This window comes from Paroedura picta, chromosome 3, assembly GCF_049243985.1.
Source record: "Paroedura picta isolate Pp20150507F chromosome 3, Ppicta_v3.0, whole genome shotgun sequence".
Lineage (NCBI taxonomy): Eukaryota > Metazoa > Chordata > Lepidosauria > Squamata > Gekkonidae > Paroedura > Paroedura picta.
Genome location: NC_135371.1, coordinates 144,132,313 through 144,142,476, shown reverse-complemented (window position 1 = coordinate 144,142,476; position 10,164 = coordinate 144,132,313).

Here is a 10,164-nt window from a genome sequence, read left to right as displayed (position 1 = left end):
TCTTTGCAGACTGCACAGCAACCACTGTGGGCAAGCTTTATGCATGTCTGAAGATGGTTGTGACATCATTTAGCAGGATAATCAGCATTATAACCTAACCATCCCTATGGCAATGATGAAGGCTTTGCTTGAAAGGCAAGGACTGATAGGCTTGAGGCACTGAAAGCAGCTGGGTATTGGCTACAGGTTACAGAATCATAGAATCATGGTGCTGTAAGGGTCTCCAGGGTCACCTCGTCCCATCCCCTGCACAGTGCAGGAAACATAACTACCGTGGCCCCCACAGTGATCCCAATTCCATGCCCAGATGACACATCTTTTGAAATGTTTTGAATTTACTGTCATAATTGTACAATGCTAATGTTGTTCTAAGTATAATAATCATACAATGTACAGCATATCCCTATTGCCCAAAATGTATCTCTTCCTTACAAATTTATGGATTTTAATGTTGATCTAGAACAATAAAAAGATAACGTATCATAAAAAAAATATCCTGAATAAGTTGTTTAACATCCCAGCTTTGTCTATAAACTGTTTTCTCCAGGTACATATTTTACACAGAGCCATTCCTCCATAATTAGTAGTACCTTCTGCTTTCAATATTCTGCTACTCAAATTGTAGCTGCTATTAACAAATTCCTTATAATCTCCTTATTGTTTCTAACATATTAAGATAGCCTAACAGAACTGTAACTGGATTACATGCGATCTCACAATGAGTAATTTCTGTTAGAATCTGAAGTATTCCTTTCCAAAACATTTTGACCAAACCCATCGAATATGGATAAAAATACCAACTCGCTTTTTAACATCTCCAGCAACTGAAAGAGGATGTCAATACCATTTTTGGCTTTTTGGTAGGGTATAAACCATCTGTACATCATCTTATTGATATTTAATGAAGGTGTTAAAAAAAAAAAAGTCAGCATGCCATGGTAGGTAAATAGTTTCTATCATTGTCATCTCCAAGTCAATTTAATCATTCCTTTTTCCTTTCTCTGTAAAGAATAGATTTTGGGTGAGTAGGTCCGTTTAATCGATACATCCAATATAGTTATTCGATGTTGCAGAGACAAAAGGGTACTGTGAGTATACTGAAGCATTAGATCTGGTGTTCATCCTCTTTTACCTGTGACTTCTGAAAGAGTTAACAGAATAGACTGCTAGGGATGCCAGTCCCCTGGTCGGACCTGGAAATCCCCTGGTTTTACACCTCATCTCCAGGCAACAGAGATCGGTGCGCCTGGATGACACGGCTGCTTTAGAAGGTGGATTCCACAGCATTATCCTCCACTTAAGTCCTTCCCCACCCTAAATCCCACCCACATCCATCTCCACCACCAAAGTCTCCAGGTACCACCCAAACCACACCTGGCAAGCCTACTGAAAGCTCATGTATAACATAGTTTAATTGTCCAGCCAAATGAATGAAAAATGACCATATCCATCATGAGTAATATACATACTGATTAGCTCATTTTCCATTGAGACTTGCATTTATCCTGCGCCTCTGTCAAGGCTTCTGGAGTACGATTCTATTTTGGCTTAGTGTGGTGCTTTTTGTTTATATCTATCCCAAACAAGAGTGGGATGACTCCATGAACTTGTTGGAGTGTGAACCCCCAGACCCACATCCAACCGCTTGGTGTAGTGGTTAGGAACGCGGACTTCTAATCTGGCGAGCCGGGTCCGATTATGCTCTCCCCGAGCAGTAATATCAGGGCTTCCTCAGTCTGACCTGCTCCACAGCGTGCCTGTTGTGGGGAAAGTAAAGGGAAGGTGATTGTAAGCCACTTTGTGACTCCTTCAGGGAGAGAATAGTAGCATATAAGAAACAACTCTTCTTCTTCAGCAACATCAGGGCTCTCACAGCCACACCTACCCCACACGGTGACTGTTGTGGGGACGATTTATGTCGGAGGTGTGTTTTTAATCACATGTTTAATGGAAACAACACTAACTCTTTATTACAGATTATGTAAATTTTCATAACATCAGAGAGATCAGTCACTCTCTTCTTCACCTTCACCTTCACCATCCCCCACTCCATGGTAGGTAATGAAGTACATAAGTGAATCCATGCAGGAGGAGGAAGCAGAAGAATGCCGAGATGGTATATTGGACTGTACTATTTCAAACTGCAGGGGAAGACTCAGGAGCACCATGTATTGCAGCTCTTTCCCTTATCTCCCTGCATTAAGAAAACCAGCCTAACCATAGAACCGTTCTCCTTGTGGGCCAAATTTTCTATTTGCACGGAGGTCTCACAGTAAAGAAACATTCAAACCTGGAACCCACCATTTGCAGTTTGAAGTGGCACAGTCCATTCCACCACCTCAGGGTTCTACCTCATTGTCACCTCATTCTTTCATGTCTCTTCCCTCGGATGTTGCAAACAAACAAACAAACAAAAAACACTCTTAACGTCTGCCCACAGGCTTCATCCTCAGCTTCAAGGAAGTCTGTTCATGGCTCATGGTGATCTATACATCTGCTCAGATTCAACAAACCACTCTGTGAATTTTAAGAAGTCTTGATAACTGACGGTATTACTTGGGTGTTTTTCATATCCTTTGTTCCTGTTCCTCCTTTTCATATTCTCATCCTTAAATTGTAAGCTTCACAAAATCTGACAAAATCAAGTAACCTGGGCTATGGAGGTTAGAGCACTTTAAAATATTACAGTGAAATTAGTAATGGTAGATTCTTAAGCAGAGTTACCCAGTCAATACAACCAGCTTTTCTGCTGGATAAGAGTGGTAATCCCTTTGCCCGCCCGAAACACCAGGGTGTAGTCTGCACGGGGCTTTTTACCGAGTCCCCGTTTGAATGAATTCTACACTGAATTCGATTTGCATTTTGATTTTCGGCGCTTTAAATTTCCCCTCTGCAATAAGCATGATTATTTCACGGTGACCCTACCTTTCCCCCACAGTATCCTGGAGTGGATATAAGCCTCAATGAAAGGCTCAGAAGTCAGCAGCATTCTTATTAGATAAGAGCCCATAGGGAAGGGCAATATAAACATTTTAATATAAATATATAAATGTATAAATAATGAATGACTGCTCTTTCTACAGATGGAAACATGACGGCAGATTTTCGGTCAAACCCAATCAAAACACTATGTCAGAGGTGAGTTTTTAACCACATGTTTAATAGAAGCAAAACTATAAATTTATTACAGATTATGTAAATATTCATGACTTGACTTGACTTGGAGGTGGTGGTGGTGATTGTGCAGGAGCAGGTGGTGGTGATGGTGGTGGTTCAGGAGCTGTTGGTGGTGGTGATGGTCGAGAAGGAGGAGCAGGAGGAGGAGCAAGTTCTGCTGGGGATGGAGGTGGAGTAACGGGGAATCCGTTGTTCCAGCATGGGTTCAGAGAGTATCTTTTCAATACTGGGCTCTCGTAATGGTGGTGTTCCCATGCTCCAGCTGCTCACATCCACTTCCTCGAAGAACTCATCGCCATGCAGTTTGTCCAGTGTGTCATTTTCCAGTTCATCCAGATTATAATATATATCTTTGAGCCAAAGAGGCTTATCTCTCAATGGAGAGGGTGTTCTGGGAATCTCTTCATCCGGCAGTGGTTTCTTTTCTTTGCCCAGAAAGCTCTTCTCCATGGCTGCAGAACGCAGAGACAAGGCTAGAATTAGGCAGATAACACCAACAATGATCAGAATGATGGTGATCACTGTAATAGCCAAGATCTGCTTGTTTCCATATCCATATGACGGAAGCCGCTCATTTGAGAGCCTGCCTGAAGGCTTCTCCAGTTGTGGTGTGCTTGCTGTGGTCTTATCAGCTGTATCCAAGGAAGGCCAAATGCTCCATAGGGAGGATGTTTCATCGATGGGCCCACGGACATTGGTCTGAGCGTCTGGGATGGATCGTTTCCAAGGGGACGGAAGAGCTAGCCCCATAAGAGGCACCAGTAACATGCAAAGGAATAGGTTAGCATAAGCCATATCGGCAAGGTGTATGCCACCGAGCAGGTCTTTGCAGACTGCACAGCAACCACTGTGGGCAAGCTTTATGCATGTCTGAAGATGGTTGTGACATCATTTAGCAGGATAATCAGCATTATAACCTAACCATCCCTATGGCAATGATGAAGGCTTTGCTTGAAAGGCAAGGACTGATAGGCTTGAGGCACTGAAAGCAGCTGGGTATTGGCTACAGGTTACAGAATCATAGAATCATGGTGCTGTAAGGGTCTCCAGGGTCACCTCGTCCCATCCCCTGCACAGTGCAGGAAACATAACTACCGTGGCCCCCACAGTGATCCCAATTCCATGCCCAGATGACACATCTTTTGAAATGTTTTGAATTTACTGTCATAATTGTACAATGCTAATGTTGTTCTAAGTATAATAATCATACAATGTACAGCATATCCCTATTGCCCAAAATGTATCTCTTCCTTACAAATTTATGGATTTTAATGTTGATCTAGAACAATAAAAAGATAACGTATCATAAAAAAAATATCCTGAATAAGTTGTTTAACATCCCAGCTTTGTCTATAAACTGTTTTCTCCAGGTACATATTTTACACAGAGCCATTCCTCCATAATTAGTAGTACCTTCTGCTTTCAATATTCTGCTACTCAAATTGTAGCTGCTATTAACAAATTCCTTATAATCTCCTTATTGTTTCTAACATATTAAGATAGCCTAACAGAACTGTAACTGGATTACATGCGATCTCACAATGAGTAATTTCTGTTAGAATCTGAAGTATTCCTTTCCAAAACATTTTGACCAAACCCATCGAATATGGATAAAAATACCAACTCGCTTTTTAACATCTCCAGCAACTGAAAGAGGATGTCAATACCATTTTTGGCTTTTTGGTAGGGTATAAACCATCTGTACATCATCTTATTGATATTTAATGAAGGTGTTAAAAAAAAAAAAGTCAGCATGCCATGGTAGGTAAATAGTTTCTATCATTGTCATCTCCAAGTCAATTTAATCATTCCTTTTTCCTTTCTCTGTAAAGAATAGATTTTGGGTGAGTAGGTCCGTTTAATCGATACATCCAATATAGTTATTCGATGTTGCAGAGACAAAAGGGTACTGTGAGTATACTGAAGCATTAGATCTGGTGTTCATCCTCTTTTACCTGTGACTTCTGAAAGAGTTAACAGAATAGACTGCTAGGGATGCCAGTCCCCTGGTCGGACCTGGAAATCCCCTGGTTTTACACCTCATCTCCAGGCAACAGAGATCGGTGCGCCTGGATGACACGGCTGCTTTAGAAGGTGGATTCCACAGCATTATCCTCCACTTAAGTCCTTCCCCACCCTAAATCCCACCCACATCCATCTCCACCACCAAAGTCTCCAGGTACCACCCAAACCACACCTGGCAACCCTACTGAAAGGTCATGTATAACATAGTTTAATTGTCCAGCCAAATGAATGAAAAATGACCATATCCATCATGAGTAATATACATACTGATTAGCTCATTTTCCATTGAGACTTGCATTTATCCTGCGCCTCTGTCAAGGCTTCTGGAGTACGATTCTATTTTGGCTTAGTGTGGTGCTTTTTGTTTATATCTATCCCAAACAAGAGTGGGATGACTCCATGAACTTGTTGGAGTGTGAACCCCCAGACCCACATCCAACCGCTTGGTGTAGTGGTTAGGAACGCGGACTTCTAATCTGGCGAGCCGGGTCCGATTATGCTCTCCCCGAGCAGTAATATCAGGGCTTCCTCAGTCTGACCTGCTCCACAGCGTGCCTGTTGTGGGGAAAGTAAAGGGAAGGTGATTGTAAGCCACTTTGTGACTCCTTCAGGGAGAGAATAGTAGCATATAAGAAACAACTCTTCTTCTTCAGCAACATCAGGGCTCTCACAGCCACACCTACCCCACACGGTGACTGTTGTGGGGACGATTTATGTCGGAGGTGTGTTTTTAATCACATGTTTAATGGAAACAACACTAACTCTTTATTACAGATTATGTAAATTTTCATAACATCAGAGAGATCAGTCACTCTCTTCTTCACCTTCACCTTCACCATCCCCCACTCCATGGTAGGTAATGAAGTACATAAGTGAATCCATGCAGGAGGAGGAAGCAGAAGAATGCCGAGATGGTATATTGGACTGTACTATTTCAAACTGCAGGGGAAGACTCAGGAGCACCATGTATTGCAGCTCTTTCCCTTATCTTTAAAACTCCCTGCATTCAGAAAACCAGCCCAACCATACGGCCGTTCTCCTTGTGGGCCAAATTTTGTATTTGTACGGAGGTCTCACAGCAAAGAAACATTCAAACCTGGAACCCACCATTTGCAGTTTGAAGTGGCACAGTCCATTCCGCCACCTCAGGGTTCTACCTCATTGTGACCTCATTCTTTCATGTCTCTTCCCTCGGATGTTGCAAACAAACAAACAAACAAACAAACAAAAAACACTCTTAACGTCTGCCCACAGGCTTCTTCCTCAGCTTCAAGGAAGTCTGTTCATGGCTCATGGTGATCTATACATCTGCTCAGATTCAACAAACCACTCTGTGAATTTTAAGAAGTCTTGATAACTGACGGTATTACTTGGGTGTTTTTCATATCCTTTGTTCCTGTTCCTCCTTTTCATATTCTCATCCTTAAATTGTAAGCTTCACAAAATCTGACAAAATCAAGTAACCTGGGCTATGGAGGTTAGAGCACTTTAAAATATTACAGTGAAATTAGTAATGGTAGATTCTTAAGCAGAGTTACCCAGTCAATACAACCAGCTTTTCTGCTGGATAAGAGTGGTAATCCCTTTGACCGCCCGAAACACCAGGGTGTAGTCTGCACGGGGCTTTTTACCGAGTCCCCGTTTGAATGAATTCTACACTGAATTCGATTTGCATTTTGATTTTCGGCGCTTTAAATTTCCCCTCTGCAATAAGCATGATTATTTCACGGTGACCCTACCTTTCCCCCACAGTATCCTGGAGTGGATATAAGCCTCAATGAAAGGCTCAGAAGTCAGCAGCATTCTTATTAGATAAGAGCCCACAGGGAAGGGCAATATAAACATTTTAATATAAATATATAAATGTATAAATAATGAATGACTGCTCTTTCTACAGATGGAAACATGACGGCAGATTTTCGGTCAAACCCAATCAAAACACTATGTCAGAGGTGAGTTTTTAACCACATGTTTAATAGAAGCAAAACTATAAATTTATTACAGATTATGTAAATATTCATGACTTGACTTGACTTGGAGGTGGTGGTGGTGATTGTGCAGGAGCAGGTGGTGGTGATGGTGGTGGTTCAGGAGCTGTTGGTGGTGGTGATGGTCGAGAAGGAGGAGCAGGAGGAGGAGCAAGTTCTGCTGGGGATGGAGGTGGAGTAACGGGGAATCCGTTGTTCCAGCATGGGTTCAGAGAGTATCTTTTCAATACTGGGCTCTCGTAATGGTGGTGTTCCCATGCTCCAACTGCTCACATCCACTTCCTCGAAGAACTCATCGCCATGCAGTTTGTCCAGTGTGTCATTTTCCAGTTCATCCAGATTATAATATATATCTTTGAGCCAAAGAGGCTTATCTCTCAATGGAGAGGGTGTTCTGGGAATCTCTTCATCCGGCAGTGGTTTCTTTTCTTTGCCCAGAAAGCTCTTCTCCATGGCTGCAGAACGCAGAGACAAGGCTAGAATTAGGCAGATAACACCAACAATGATCAGAATGATGGTGATCACTGTAATAGCCAAGATCTGCTTGTTTCCATATCCATATGATGGAAGCCGCTCATTTGAGAGCCTGCCTGAAGGCTTCTCCAGTTGTGGTGTGCTTGCTGTGGTCTTATCAGCTGCATCCAAGGAAGGCCAAATGCTCCATAGGGAGGATGTTTCATCGATGGGCCCACGGACATTGGTCTGAGCGTCTGGGATGGATCGTTTCCAAGGGGACGGAAGAGCTAGCCCCATAAGAGGCACCAGTAACATGCAAAGGAATAGGTTAGCATAAGCCATATCGGCAAGGTGTATGCCACCGAGCAGGTCTTTGCAGACTGCACAGCAACCACTGTGGGCAAGCTTTATGCATGTCTGAAGATGGTTGTGACATCATTTAGCAGGATAATCAGCATTATAACCTAACCATCCCTATGGCAATGATGAAGGCTTTGCTTTGATAGGCTTGAGGCACTGAAAGCAGCTGGGTATTGGCTACAGGTTACAGAATCATAGAATCATGGTGCTGTAAGGGTCTCCAGGGTCACCTCGTCCCATCCCCTGCACAGTGCAGGAAACATAACTACCGTGGCCCCCACAGTGATCCCAATTCCATGCCCAGATGACACATCTTTTGAAATGTTTTGAATTTACTGTCATAATTGTACAATGCTAATGTTGTTCTAAGTATAATAATCATACAATGTACAGCATATCCCTATTGCCCAAAATGTATCTCTTCCTTACAAATTTATGGATTTTAATGTTGATCTAGAACAATAAAAAGATAACGTATCATAAAAAAAATATCCTGAATAAGTTGTTTAACATCCCAGCTTTGTCTATAAACTGTTTTCTCCAGGTACATATTTTACACAGAGCCATTCCTCCATAATTAGTAGTACCTTCTGCTTTCAATATTCTGCTACTCAAATTGTAGCTGCTATTAACAAATTCCTTATAATCTCCTTATTGTTTCTAACATATTAAGATAGCCTAACAGAACTGTAACTGGATTACATGCAATCTCACAATGAGTAATTTCTGTTAGAATCTGAAGTATTCCTTTCCAAAACATTTTGACCAAACCCATCGAATATGGATAAAAATACCAACTCGCTTTTTAACATCTCCAGCAACTGAAAGAGGATGTCAATACCATTTTTGGCTTTTTGGTAGGGTATAAACCATCTGTACATCATCTTATTGATATTTAATGAAGGTGTTAAAAAAAAAAAAGTCAGCATGCCATGGTAGGTAAATAGTTTCTATCATTGTCATCTCCAAGTCAATTTAATCATTCCTTTTTCCTTTCTCTGTAAAGAATAGATTTTGGGTGAGTAGGTCCGTTTAATCGATACATCCAATATAGTTATTCGATGTTGCAGAGACAAAAGGGTACTGTGAGTATACTGAAGCATTAGATCTGGTGTTCATCCTCTTTTACCTGTGACTTCTGAAAGAGTTAACAGAATAGACTGCTAGGGATGCCAGTCCCCTGGTCGGACCTGGAAATCCCCTGGTTTTACACCTCATCTCCAGGCAACAGAGATCGGTGCGCCTGGATGACACGGCTGCTTTAGAAGGTGGATTCCACAGCATTATCCTCCACTTAAGTCCTTCCCCACCCTAAATCCCACCCACATCCATCTCCACCACCAAAGTCTCCAGGTACCACCCAAACCACACCTGGCAAGCCTACTGAAAGCTCATGTATAACATCGTTTAATTGTCTAGCCAAGTCTTAAATGAATTCAAAATGACCATATCCATCATGAGTAATATACATACTGATTAGCTCATTTTCCATTGAGACTTGCATTTATCCTGCGCCTCTGTCAAGGCTTCTGGAGTACGATTCTATTTTGGCTTAGTGTGGTGCTTTTTGTTTATATCTATCCCAAACAAGAGTGGGATGACTCCATGAACTTGTTGGAGGGTGAACCCCCAGACCCACACCCAACCGCTTGGTGTAGTGGTTAGGAACGCGGACTTCTAATCTGGCGAGCCGGGTCCGATTATGCTCTCCCCGAGCAGTAATATCAGGGCTTCCTCAGTCTGACCTGCTCCACAGCGTGCCTGTTGTGGGGAAAGTAAAGGGAAGGTGATTGTAAGCCACTTTGAGACTCCTTCAGGGAGAGAATAGTAGCATATAAGAAACAACTCTTCTTCTTCAGCAACATCAGGGCTCTCACAGCCACACCTACCCCACACGGTGACTGTTGTGGGGACGATTTATGTCGGAGGTGTGTTTTTAATCACATGTTTAATGGAAACAACACTAACTCTTTATTACAGATTATGTAAATTTTCATAACATCAGAGAGATCAGTCACTCTCTTCTTCACCTTCACCTTCACCATCCCCCACTCCATGGTAGGTAATGAAGTACATAAGTGAATCCATGCAGGAGGAGGAAGCAGAAGAATGCCGAGATGGTATATTGGACTGTACTATTTCAAACTGCAGGGGAAGA